Raw genomic sequence first — 14733 nt, 5'->3', positions numbered from 1 at the left:
CCTAAACTCTACCGTGCCCAAAAGTTTGTTTCTGCTGTGAGAAAGCTGAGAACTCCTCACTTCAAGATTTCATGGTCAAATGATTTAACCTACTGTTTATGCAAGGAAAAAGCCGAAACACTGTTCTAGCTGTTTGTTGGCTGCACTGTATTCTGTTCATTGTAAGGAAGAAGACGACGATGTGGAAGCAGAGCTACCTTTTCCTCCAGCTTTTCATTTTTCACATGGAAAGGTAGGTAAGGGTCACCCTTACACTACCTAAGAGATATCTGACATTCTTTTGTCCAGCTCTCTCTGCTTCACTGCCAATGGGTTTATGTAACCCTGTGAGTCTTTGGATCGTGTGCAAGACCATAAATAGAGTTGTGAGGATTTTTTTTTTTTTTGGAGTTTTTGAAGGCCATGTATGATAAATAAAGCACCAGATATCCCATCCCATAAGCTGAACATATGTTAGGAATAAACACCTAATTCACGTGTTATGGTTAAACACCCATCCAGGGAGTCTCAGTAGCAAACACATTAATTAGGATCCTGTTTACTTTCCTACTGTCAACAGTTGTTTGTTTGAGCTAAACCCATCCTGGCTTTATTAAAGTAAAGCAGTACCAGTCAGTGCATGAAAATGTGGTTCGGTTTTATAAGAAATTTAGGACCCGTACAGGGTTTACATTTCTCCATGCATCTTCTGATCATTCAGTATTTTAGATATATGAACAAGGCATAAAGTTTAACTTAGGTTAACAAGAACTACAAATGGAAGTATAAATGATATTATCCCTTTTGTAGATTTTTTAAATTGATTGACTGATTCATTCATTCATGTAATCCTGGGTAGTGAGGATGCCTGGATACATAAGACATGTCTCCTGTTTTCACATGGCTTACAATTTAGTAGAAATCAGGAATGTCAACACGTAAAACAAATATATCCACAACCTCACCGAATTATGGGTAAAAATGAGGCCAGGGTTATACGAATACCCTAAACCTCAATGCTCTAATCCAGGGGACGGCAAACTTGAAGGCCAAATCTGGCCTGCCACCTATTTTTGTAACATTTTATTGGAACACAGCCACACCCATTTTGTTCACTTGTTGTCTGCAGCTGTTTTCATCCTGCAGTGACAGAACAGATTCGTTGCAACAGAGAACATACAGCCCATAGAGCCTAAAATATTACTAGTTGGCTCTTTACGGAACAAATTTGCTGCTCTGTATTCCCGTGTGTCCAGAATGTCTGGGATTTCCCTGGTGTTCACATGCCAGTCTTGGTCATGGCTCCGAGGATTGCCTTGCTGAGGAACTGGAAGTTTGCACGCTCCCTTCGAGGCCAGGCTCAGACACTGATGGTCTCCCAACAGCCTGCAGAGGCGCCACCGCGACAGATCGTCTGCTCCAGCTGGCTGCGGGCCCCGGGGTGGGAGCTTTTACTGCCTCCTCTGCACGGGTTACGTTACAAAACATCCTGGTTGCCCTTGGTAGAAGCCGAAGCTTGTCACCTCCTGGGGGACTTCCAGCAAAGGCAGAAACGGGCCCCAATAGCCCTCAGCGATATGCCAGATCAAGTCACTTGGGTTGGCTTGGGTGAAGACTCCTTCGGACTGACCCACCAGCCAGGATCTTGGGGGAGTGAGAAGGAGAAGGCTGCGGCTGGTTCTCCGTTTGCCCCTGCAGACCACCCTCCGTGCTCTCCACCTGCTCTGAGCCTTGGGTAATCCTTCATGGCTCCTCCCGGGACTACGTGAGGAGGCCCCTGTTGAGCTTGGCCAGTGGGAGGCACTGGCAGGAGACCCAGGAGCAGAGAAGGGGCAGTTCATGCCGCAGCATCCCTGCCTGCCAGGAGGCAGGTGGGCAGAGCGTTCCTTTACTGGAGGTCACACCTGTCCCGAAGCTGCTGGTCCCTTCAGGTGCTAGCGACTTGCTCTCCTCACCCTTCACACCTGGGGGCCGGTGGCTGCTTCCCTAGCCGTCACCCCGTCAGTGCTTTCTCCTCCTTGGCTTTGCCCATAGCCCCTTGGTTCCGTTCTCTGCACTTTCTCCCTTTGAGCGCCCATCACTCCCTAGTGGACCCAGAGCCAAGCCCCAGGACATGTCAGGAGGATGACTAGGTCGGAATCCAAACCTCTCCCCTGCGCCTTTGGCTGTGGCACTGGCTCCAAGTCATTGTCCTCATACGGCCGCTTATGTTTTTTCTTGTAATTTGGTCTCAGGTGTGATCCAACCAAGGCCAGCATTCTAATAAAAGAGAACCTCAAAGAGGTACACGGGGTAGGGAGGGACAAAAATAGAGGACACTACCCTACCCCACTCCTTGGTGGCGTCCAAGTCCTAAACATTCCTGGTCTAGTGAGGAGAGGTGCCTCTCAACATCGGTTTTGAATAGTTCCAGCCCAGCCAGAAGCAAAGGGGGCCGGAGAAGAGTGACCCACTCTTCTCCCAGGTACATCCGAGGCCCGGATCCTGCTTAGCCCAAATGCCGTTTCCAAAGAAGCTCATCTGACTATCACAGGGCTCTGCTCCTGCTTTGTCTTCAGTCCTAACACATACGTGCAGCGGGGAGTTACCTTCTGGGTGTGGGTTCAGGGAAGAGAAACATGCTGTAATTGCATTATGGTATTTACAGGGCCAGGGTACAGAAGCAGAAGCAGGAAACAGAAGTGGAATTCTCCATCGGGAAGCCACAATCTGGTGGCAAGAGAAGATCTGGCAAAACTTAGAGACACCTCCCGGCTCCCCTCTACCTGCTCTCCCAGGGGAACTGCAATTCTGCTTGATTTCCCTGCCTCGCCCTCTGCCCTGCGCTGGAGCTCTCAGTCAGGGGGCGCCTCCCGGTTCGCCATTGTGGCTGATTTAATTTAGAGAATTTCTCAGCTCTTCCCATGGCAGCAGAGGTCACGTGGCTTAGCTATTATGTTGTTCGGGAAACAGCTCCTTGACTGCGGTGGTTCTGTAACATTGGTTGAAATGTCCTTTATGTGCTATTTTTTTTATTGTTGGTCCTGAGATGATTAATATGAGGTCCTACCAAATAGTTGCATGGCTGTATTCTGAATAACACATTTTTTTAAAGGGCCTTATTGCCAAAGGGGATGAAGATGTGTATATGCAGTTGCCTAAGTAGATTTTTGTCTTCCATCTCACAGTGAATGGGGTGGGTCAGGGATGGAATCAGCTAGAGACAGTGAATTGGCGTCATCTGGAGGCAGCTCGATCAAGGAGAAAGCAGCCTGGGTTAGAAGAGAGGAAGGCTTGGAAACCAAAAGTGCCCAGGGCCCATTGCTTACCATTCATTTTATTTAGAAAGTTGAACTCTGTCTATAATTGGGAAATTAAGGTGGTGTCAGAAACTATTCCATGGTCATTTCTTTGGCTCTGCTTTTCCTGACTTAATAGCATTCCTATAATGGAAAACTGAGTCTACATTTACGAATCCCACGGGAGTCTAAGAATGTGTGTCATTTGCCAAAAGACATGCAGCTCCTTAGAGGGGAAGGCTCTGGATTCTTGGCTCTTCTCACTGCCCCCTGGGGTGGTTTGCAAAAGGCTTCTAGTGGGCTGATCCTGCCCTGCAGAGCTGTTTGGTTGTCACAAGTTGTGAAAGGAAAGGGAATGTGAATGCTTTTAGGCACAGCATGTGGTCCCCATCATCCCTTACGGTTTTACAGCCCACTCCATGTCTGTCTGCTAATTTGAGCTGCGGCCCTTCCATACACCCTTCCATTTGTCTTCTGATACCTGACCCAGTTGCTCTGCATTCCCCATCAGATTTAATAAAAAATGATCTGGTGATTAATGAAATAACTTGACACCGATAGTGTTTTAAAGGAGAAGCCTCCTCTCAGCAAGCACTGCTGGTCAGACGGGTAGGATCCTTTTCACCTCTTCCCTACACGCCACACCTTTCCGTTGGTCCCTGCCTGTGTTTCCTTCTATGCTGTGGCCTCCCGGGGCTCAAGGACCAAGTGTTCCTCCCTGAGTCCCTAGTGCCTGCACTGGTACCGAAACAGAGGGTGCGCCGTTTGCGTAAGACACAAGATATAAATGTGCTGGGGACAGTGAGCAGCCAGGTTTGCTAGCGAACATTAGAAAATGGTAGGACAGATGGATTTTATGAAATAATAAAGCAGGCCGCACTAGGGGTTTTGTTCTAAAGGCAGAATTGGAATTCTCGGAGTGGATGTTTACAGATCCCCTGGCAGCGGGCAGTAGGATGAACTGGCTGGGGAGGGCTGGAGGAGCTATTACAATGGCCCAGGTGGCAGAAAAGAAGGTCTGGAATGAAATGGGGGCAGTGGCGATGACAGAGGGAGGCCAAGGCAAAAACACCTGGTGGCAATCAGATCAATAGGACGTGCGGATTGAAACTGAAAGGGCGAGCGGGAGGGAGGTAGCAAATACGAACACACGTTTTGGAACCTGTGTGACTGAGGAACAGATTCTCTTTTTGTCACTATTCTCCCTCCACTCCCCTCCCCACTCCCCACCTCCCTGTTACTTAGCCCCGGAGTCTCTAACTTTTTTATTGACGTTGGCTTTTCCCTCCCATTTCAACTTGAAAAGGAAAAATTTCAGGGCAGACTTTGATTCTTCAGAACCCTGTGAGACAAAATTGGTGCATACTTTGTCAGGGTCACCTTGCCTGGCCCTACTGCTACAGGGCTCCGTCTGGGCACTGGCTACTGGCTCCCATTTCAACCAGACCTGTCCTGGCAACCCCGAGGGGAGGTCGGTAGAGGGAGGGGTTGAAGAGTGCCCATGTAACAGTGGGTGTTAAAACAATGAGAGGAGATGACACCACTAAAAGAATTTAATAGTAATACAAGTACTCATGATAATATTCAATATTTATTAAGTGCTTATTATGTTCTGAGCTTGAAATATATGATGATACATTCAATTCCTTTAACAATGATGTGAGGTAGATATCATTAAACCCATTTAGCAGCAAAGACGGCTAAGTCAGTGCTTAAGAGCACATAGCTTATAGGTGGAGAAACTGGGCTTCAAACACAGGCATTTGGATCTCATGGACCATACTCCCAACCACTCTGCCAGGCAAAGAATGGTGCTTGGAATCCGGATGGGTATCGGGACCCTGCTGGCAGTGAGGGGGCCACTGGAACGTCTAACCCTCAGCACGCTCCATCCGTGAGCTTAGCACCCTGGTGGCCCAGGCATACTCTCTGCAATCCAGCCTTCTACCCTCCAGAGGTGCTGGAGAAGGGGCAACTGGAGTTTCTGGAGAAGAGGGTGGTGAGCCCTGCCCTGGCCTAGCATCGCTGCTGTGGGTGATGGAAAGACACCAATCCTAGAGCCCAAGACCAGGCTCCTGCTACATCTCTAAGCCACAGTTCCCTCCTCTGTAAAATGAATTGTGACGAGGATCGGAGGAGATCAGGTATGTGCATGCCAGATACATAACTGGTGTTTGGTAAAAGTTTATTTGCTCATTATTTCACCCAGAGAATGAATGTCTGAGGGGCAGGAGGCAGCCTTCTCTTCACTCCCAGGGGAAACTCTTGTGTCATGTGTGTTCATACAACGTTAGAGCTTCTGACTATGGCCCAGAAAGATCCGTCCACTTGTTCCCCGTGTGTCCTCACAATGGCAATGCTCACGCTCTTACCCCCAGTTAGACTAAGAGTCAGGATCTAGAGGAGACTCTTTCTGTTCTTGATATGTTCTGTGAAGTATTATTTCCTTTCGTCTCATGTAATGTGCTGGTAATCTCATTGCATAAGTTGGCATTTCCAACCAATGTAATTACATTTGGAAACTTATAAGAGGCTATTACTAAAGGAATCAAATGTTTCTCCTCTTTATGTAAAGTAGAGATAATGAATCCTCTTAATGATGGTACCCTGCTGGAGGGCCTTGGCTGGAAGAGGTTTAGCAAACACAAAGCAGCATTGCCTGTCTTGCTTTGCCCTTGTTTAGCCCCGGTCGCAAGGGCGTCATTCCGCACAAAGCGATGCAGACCGCTCAGTCCCTTGGGACCTATCAAACGATCATGCCACCTGAGTGACTAGGTGTCAACATTAAAAGAGAGAAAATGTCAAATGTTAATTAAAGGCTTCTGTCACAAACATGAGTGATACCTAAAAGTTATCAAGAGAGGATAAAGATGGCACCATTTCTTCTCTCTCTGCCACCCAGGCAGAGATACCAGCCCTGAGCGACTGGCCGCATCACTTTAGGCCATGCCAGTGAGAGAGGCTGGGGAGGAGGCTGTGCTTCAGGAGGTGACAGGGTTCGGAGGCTGCTTTGGAGCCAGCTGTTTGGTGGTGACAGTACCTTCTCTTTCCATCCAATCCTCAGCTGAGCCACTGAGGAGCCCGGGCTATGGGGCACAGTGCTTGACACATATTAAATGTCAATGAAATAAATCTTTGCAGAATTAAATCAGGGCTACCATGTCACCAGTAGTTTTTACATATGTGTCACAGAGCCATCTTCTGTACTTCTGCTTGTCTGCTGAGCATGAGTTCAGCAGGCACTTGTCAAGTGCCCATTAGTCTGAAACACTATTAGGTCCTGGGAATAAAGAGACAAAACAGTCCTTGGGGGAAGAAACAAAACAAAAGCAAAAGCTTTAGTTCAGGGATGGTGTGCTGTTGTCATTTCTTGCACTGAGATACTTTTCGATTGATTATGGTCACTTGGAGCACTGCTAGGAAGGGTCAAAAGGACTCCTCTGGGTCGTGCAGGGAGGGTGCTGTGATCACCGTCTTCCAGGAGCGTTGGTTCATTTACCCGTCACTTCCACAGGTAGTTATTTCGTGCCTTCCGTGATGCCCGGCGCTGTGCCCAGTGCTTGGAATGCAGCAGCGCACGCGGCAGCCGTTCTAGTGGAAGGAGACAGACAATAAACAAACAAATAACATGGTGTCAGTGGAGATAAGTGGTGGGAAGAAAAATAAAGCAGGATAAAGGAATAGAAAGTGACTGGTGAGGAAGAAGGGCCTCTCTGATGAGCTGACTTTTGAGCTAAGTCCTAGATGAATTAGAAAGAATCACTAAGGCAGAAGATCAAGATGGCAGGCAGAGGACATAGCAAGCACAGAGCGTGGCAGGACGAGCTTGGGAAAGACAAGGAATGCGTTTGAAGGGGAGTTGGGGCGGGGTGGTGCGGTCGGAGAAATTGGTTGGGGATGGAGCTGAGGGCTGTTCGCTTAGGGCCTGTGAGCCTTAGTAAGGCCTTTGGACATTGATCTACATGTGAGGAGAAGCCACTGGCAGGTTTGAGCAGAGGAAAGCACGGCCGTATCTCTTTATTTAGAGTGGACATGGAGCCAGTTGGGGCAAGGCTGAAAGAAAGGAAACCAGTAAAGATGCTGCTGCAGGACATCAGGTGGGAGAGGTGCTGGGTTTGACGTGCGGCTTGAAGGCGGGGCTGGAGGGGCTTGCTGACTGCATGTGGGATACAACAAGGACTGCAAGCGCAGGGGGGCTGAGAAACCGGGAGAAAGGAGTTGCCACAGCCTGAGATGGGGACGGTGAGGAGAGCAGATGGGGACAGGGGAGGGGGCACATGAGCTTGGTATTTCGGATATACTGGCTTAGCACTCCTCTTAGACATCTGGGTAAACGTCCCATAGGCCATTGGACACAAGGGGCTGGATTCCAGGGAAAACGAGGGAGAAGCCAGAGATGGCAAGAGAAGGAGAGCCACAGTGAGGCTGCCTATGCCTCTGGCTTTCCTGGGTGGGTGCTTGTAGTTCTAGTTCGTGAGCGACAGATAATTCCTTGAACAACATTTTCAGGATTTGCAAAGTCTCTCCTTGGATTGATGAAGAAATACAGGTTACCCTTTACAATTTATTGACCACGTTTTCTGAATCAAAACCTGGCACAGAGGGTCTGATAAATACCCATATTTCAAAATTGAGACTGTTCAGAAATGTCGTTACTGCTGAGTTGGCTAATTCATTCATTCATGAGTTCATTCATTCCACAAGCATTTACTGAGCACCTCCTACATACTTTGCTACTTTTTAGTGTAACTTGCAACACAGAAATAAGGCTAATTAAGGCAGAACCCTCTAAGGGGGCTACTTTCCTCATTTCATTTCCTCTGAGCACCAGAAATCTCCACTCAAATGTTCGAGTGAGTTTATCTCTGAGTGTAAAGGATGATCTGGCCCTGACTGTCCCTCTCACCTCCTCTCCCGCCCTCCCCTTGGCTCAGCCTGTTCAGCCACGTTTCTTTCTTGTGTTCTTCACACGTGCTCACGCCCCCCCCCCACCTGCCAGGTTGCTTCCTCAGATAGTAATAATGCCCATTTCCTCCCTTAATTTAGGTTTCTGCCTAAACATCATGTTGTCATGACATCTCATTCATCTCTATCTCAGGTGGCCTCAACCTACTGTCACTTTCTATCCCTGATCACGTATCACCACCTGACGTATCGTGTCTGTGCCTTTGTTCTCGTCAGTCACCCACCACTAGAGTATGAGCCCTGCGGGAAGAGGATCATATTGTCCTCCGGTGTATCTTGGCTTGATGAGAACTGAAATCATTCCTGACACATAATGAGTACTCAATAAACAGTTGGACGATGTAGAAATGAACTTAGCAGGAGCTTTTCGTTTGTTCTTTTTTAACCTCAGGATTTTAGATGGTATATGAGGCGGCCGTAACAAAGCAATAACAGACATGTATCTTTTCACAGTTCTGAAGGCTGGAAGTCCAAGATCAAGGTGCCAGCAGGGTTGTTTTCTCCCGAGTCCGGCCTCCTTGGCCTGCAAATGGCTGCCTTCTCACCCTGTCCTCACATGGCCTTTCCTCTGGGCATGTGCATCCCTGGTGTCTCTTCCTCCTCTTATTAAGACCCAGTCGTATCAAATGAGGGCCCCCCGATATGACCTCATTTAACCTTCGTTACCTCGGTAAAGTCCCTATCGCCAAATATAGTCCCGTTGGGCATTATGGCTTATATACGAATTTGGGGGGAACACAGTTCAGTCCAGACCCAATGGAAAAATGCTGCTGCTTAGAATGACACACTTTTCGCCCTGGCCTCTGTGTGGGATAGCTTTGTACAATAGCACTTTTAACACCGGGAGCCTCATGCTCCATCCAGGCATGACCGCACTAATGGTGGAGTTTCTGCAGCATCCGGTCTGTGGGAGGCCTCTTTCCTGTGCCCCACGTTATTCCTGTCCCTGCTGCCTCTGCACTGGGAGGGGTCCTCCTTGCCTGGGGCCGTTGGCTTGATCACAGCTGGCACTTGTCTTTGATGACTCACCTCTGGAAAGGCTACGGGCTGCTGTGGCCACTGACAGTCTCTCTGAGACGTCTGAGTTTGCATTCTCTCAGTCACCACGTTGTCTGTTCAGGAACGGTGCTCTTCCACACGGCACAGTGAGGCTGGCTTGCTGCGAGGCTTAGATACCCTTTCGTGGAAGGGGTCTCTGTGTGCTTGGAATCCAAACTTACAGACCTTTTATTTGGACAACGTTCAGGGTGATTTCATTTAAGCACTGAAGCATCCAATACCATACATGAGCTTTGCCAGGCCCTGCAGATAGAATATCCACAAGGAGGTCAGGGTCTAGTATGAAACCCTGTGGGCTACACAGCCACACGGCGTACCCAGAAGAGGGTGTTGATAGAGATCACAAGGTAGCAGGGTGGGCAAAGGAGAAAGTGCTCACCCTATCTGGGAGGGGTCATAGAAGGAACAAGATTCCAAATTCTTTGACATTTCTCCCAATGAGAGGCAAAGTCTATGTCTCTTCCCCATGAATCTGGGTTAGCTTCTGATGATGTTGAGTGACACAATATGACTGAATTAGCCCTGTGAGTTCTGAGGCTAGGTCATAAAAGGCATCTTGTTCCCTGGAATAAGATGTCTGACCACTCTACGGCTGTTAATGCCAGTGAGGCTACGTGTAGGCTCTATGGTGGACAATCCCAGCTGAGCTTGGCCTCTGATCACCTCCACCAAGGTACCCGCCACGTGAGTGATGAAGCCACTTGGGAGTGGGTCCTCCAGTCCCAGCTGCCAGTCCTCTGTCATTTGAGTCACCCCCAACTGAAGTGCCAGACATCATGGAGGACAGACAAGCCATCCTTGCTTGTCATCCACTACGTTTTGGGGTGGTTTGTGACACAGCAATTCTATCTGGAATGTGGAATCCAAAATAAGGCACTTCAGCTGGCTCTTAAGGGACGAGGTCACCACGTGGGCACAATGGGGACGCACGTATCAGGCAGAAGGGACAACACATGCAAAAGCACACAGGCGTCAGAGACTGGTGCCTTCGGGAAATAGCAATCGCTTGTACTCAGCTGGAGCACAGGCTGGCAAGCACGATGAGGCTGAAGAAATACGCGGGGACAGATAATAGGGAGCCTCACATGCCTTCATCAGGCTTATGTCCACTCAGGCTAATCTCAAATCACTGCTGCCCCACCATTCCTGGTGATTTACTCATGCCCTGATGGCTTCGTAGTGAAACCAACTATTGGGCAATACTTGAGATGCTGCCTATAATATAGAAATGAAAGAAGCTCTTTATTTCCTATGTCACTGACCACAGGCTTCCAGTTTCACTGTTTTTCAGTAAAATTTCAGTTGTGAGCGTGACAAGACAGTCCTCCAGTGTCCATTATATTGCCCCCAAAAGAAGGATGCAGGTGTCAGCCTTCTGGAATGCTATGACTTCCAAGGGGACAGAGTGGACCGGAACTTGGTTGAGGGGAGGGAAACGTCTCTTAGGGGAGAGCTAAGATTGCTGTACTCCTTGAAATTCTCTGTTCCCATACCTCCATCACATTTTTTTCTGAACTTACCAATTCCTTTTACTTTCCGTAGGAACAAAAGCCTTTTCCCTCCCTGGAAGGGAGGATCCCATTCTGTATTCTTGTTGAGGCAATTTTAGAAGTACCCTGCTCTGTGCTGCAGGATATTGTAGTGCGTTTCCATAACACATTTAAAGGCTCACTCCTTAAAATTGTCACGTCTGGAGAGCCCTAGATAAGTCAGCAAGGACACAGACGTGATCACTCTCTCCTGCCCCTAGTATTACAGGCAGCTATCAATTCCAGCTCATTTAGGCTGATCCAATCCCAGCACCAAAAGCTATTTCCATATTATTACACTAAACTGGAAATTACAGAGGCTGTGTATTCCTCGGCAAAGTCTCCAATTTAAGCTTATAACTTAGCACTAGGTTATTAGTGACATGCATCATTATTCTCAAGATACATTCTACCTGCAAAATTTTGTTCTCAAATCCTTTGGAGGTGCTGCTCAGATTCTCCGCTAGGCAAGCTGCACTGTTTATGTTAATGTGCTCTTACCACAGGCTTTAAAATTAATTTTTGATCATTGATTCCTTACATTAACAGCCCCCTGAGCCCGTCTAGTGGGTAGAGAAATATCACAGAGCGCGGCCACAGAGTGAGTCAGTGGGCAGGCTGGAGTTAGAACGAACCTGGCTTTAATTAAGGGATCTCGCAGGGCCTCAGAGTGCCTGTTGCAGGCTACAACCAGGAGCTGACAAGAAAAACGAGACCCTCATTTCTATTTTTCTTTTAGTCTGGATGTAGCTGGTTTCAGTCAAATAATTCAATTTAGGAAAAACCAAATATTCAAGTTGAGGAATGATACATGCAACCCATTCAATTGTTTTTATTGAATCAGGAAAGTAAACAAAAGAGGTTTGACTATTTACCTGCTCCAAAACATTTAACTGCTCAGTCCAGAAAACCTCTGAGGTCTTTGCCAGCTGTATGATTCTATTATTTTATCATTTTGTCAGTGAAAATAGTTGAATTTAGAGACCAGAATTTCTAATAAATAGCTAGAATTGCTTGAGTTGGGGAAGCTAGTGAAATAAATGCTTTAGCCATATTTTTTGGCTAAATTGAAAACGTGTGGTTTCAACTCCTATTTCCTGAATGTGAACCTCAGATTAGACAATTTCACGTGCATTATCTCACTTAATTCTCACCACAATCCTGTGGGGTAAGAATCATGATGCCCATTTTAATGTTGGTCAACTGAGCCTCAGGGAAGGGGAATTAGGGTAAGGCAAGCCAGTTTCTCATTAAACTGCAGTGAGATTTTTTTAATTAGCTTATGCCAGTGGTTCTTAAAGGGTGAAGTCAGGAACAGCAGTATCAACCTCACCTGGGAACTAGTTGCAAATTAAACCCTTGGGCTCCACCCCGGACCCACTGAATCGGAATCTCTGGGGCTTGACTCCTGCGGACGGTGCTGCTAAAGCCCTCCAGGTGATTCTGATTCACACTCAGGTTAGAGAATGATTAGCTCAAGGGCTAAATATGACAAAGATTGAGAAACACAGATGTTTCTATTTAAAAAAAGCAATATGGCAAAATCTGAAATCAGAAAAGGTAAATTGGGGTACATCGATCACATTAGAAAGGACTGTTTGCTTTTTAAAAAAGCATACCACACAAGTTTTAATTAGGAATACTCCCTAATGGATTTAAAATGAGATCCAATCTGTAAATCTTTAATGTATATACATTTTCTCTTCGGGAATTCACTTTATTTTTGGTTTTTATTTCTATTACTTAATACAGTGATTGACTTATATTACATTATTTAAATATAATGAGAGGCAAAGACCCTCAAATTTGTGTTACACTTTGTTGCTTCAATCAACAGAGCAGTGCCTGGTACATTAGTAGATGCTCAGTGAGTATTTGTGAATGCACAAATTGTACCCATTGCGTGCAAGGTCCTCTGTGTATCTGTGTGTGTCATGTTATTAATATCGGTAATCTAACAGGAGAGATAACAAGTGAGTCACCTAGATAAATCACACATGGCAGGCACTAACTGATGAGTCAAACCTTTAAGCAGGAATAGAAGCAGAGCGAGATGGTTTGGCAAGCTTTCTTCGAAAGACACAACTTGAGTTGAAGTAGGATTTTTATGGGTGGAATGTTGAAAGGCATTCCAGGTTTTTTAAAAAAGAAGACCTAACTAAAGTCAAGAAGATGATAATGGGCAGGGCGTTCGCCAAGGTTTGTGGTTTGGACAAATGTACTGGGGCCAGTGTGAAGATGGGTTTTGAGTCCAAGGTATGCAGTGAGCAGTTTTTCCTAAAAAACTGTGCTCACTCACCAGAGGTGGCTAGTGACCAGTGACTGGTGCAGGTCTAGAGGATCAAGTGGGAGTGTAAGTGACTCACACAGTCAGAATAGTGCTTACAACTTAGAGAAGCTTAAAGACAGTCAGGAAGACCTTGCTTCTGATCTAATGCTTGTAAACTAGAATAATCATAAAAATGAAACAAACGAGTCAAAAAGAAAATGACTTTTTGCGATTCAATCCAAGTGTGTTCCTCTGTCACACATAATTTATTTTACTTTTTATAAATTTTACGACAAGTGTGGGAAAGAAACAGTTGGAGCCCTTTCTAGTAAAATGTCTGCAGTAGAGAAAAATCAGTGTAGTGCTTCTCACAATCTTGAGAGCAGCATCAGAACCCACATTATTTCACTTTTTCAGAGTGTGATCACATTTCCAGTGACAGAATCTGACTAATGGTGACTAATCTATGTGGTAACATCCTCAAATAGACAAGTCTCAATTCAGCTGAATGCTGCCTGCCCTCATTATCAGTAATATAGATATAGGTATTTGATTGTAATTGCAAATATCTTGTGTGCATTCAAGTGAAAATTGACATGAAAAAAAATCTACATTATCAGATTGAATTAAAATGATATATCTCTAATTGCCATAATTTCATTATCATGGAATTGGAACCAGTTATGAAGTCTGAGGCTTTTATTATCAAAGTATTAATGCAAATATTTAAAATATTCAGAAACATAGATTCTCCTAAGAGCCTTATTTGGGACCCTTTACTGGAACCAATATCCTTTAAGCCTTAAAGGAAGGTTGGTCCATGCACCCAGATGATGTGAGGCTCCTTTGGTTTTACAGGCTGCCATGAGACCAATATACCAAAGTTGCCAAGACAATTTGATCATTTGGCACTCACACTATAGTCCTGATCTGAGACATTTTCATTTTTATTTCCGATCTGGCTTCTTGAACCATGAATATATCAATATATATATGTATATTATGTGTTTTATATGTATGTGTGTGTATATATATATAAAATTATGTATTTCCACAAAAGGGAATATAGATGCCTTTAGCAGCTCAGGTAGAGATAAAGTCAGTATGAAATGAATAAATAGCTAATTACTAAAAAAAATCTGCTTTCATATACCTTCATGTCCTTATCATTCATCCCCTGACAATTTATGGTTTAATGAGACCTTCCACAGAGGGTGTAAATCTTAATCTTAGGACTCAGACCAGTCATTCTTATACTTTTAGGTTTTTCATAAAATAAAAAAAAGAAAAATTTTACCCAGAAAAAAAAATAGTACATACACAAAATCTTATACACAATTTAAAACACCTCCCTGATAGATTCCCTATACTGCCCTTCCCTAATCTGCTTTGAATTCTAGGTGTAGAAGTTCTGTTTTTAAGAGTCACTTACTGTAATGTGTTGTTCTGGATCTACTTGGCAGACTGAGAACCAATTGATCAGAATGCATTTAGATTTGACTGCTTTCCCAATTATGAATTGTAATTACACAGGATGTAAACACCAGTTTAAGTGGTTGTAAAGCTGCTCCAATATTTGTCATGCTATTAATTTAATAAATGAAATATTTAGCTGGGGTCTTTATAATTAAGCGTCAATTCCCTGAAAGATTCT

The sequence above is a fragment of the Lemur catta genome, chromosome 3 (genome assembly GCF_020740605.2).
Source record: "Lemur catta isolate mLemCat1 chromosome 3, mLemCat1.pri, whole genome shotgun sequence".
NCBI lineage: Eukaryota > Metazoa > Chordata > Mammalia > Primates > Lemuridae > Lemur > Lemur catta.
Note: the sequence above shows the minus strand (reverse complement) of the source record.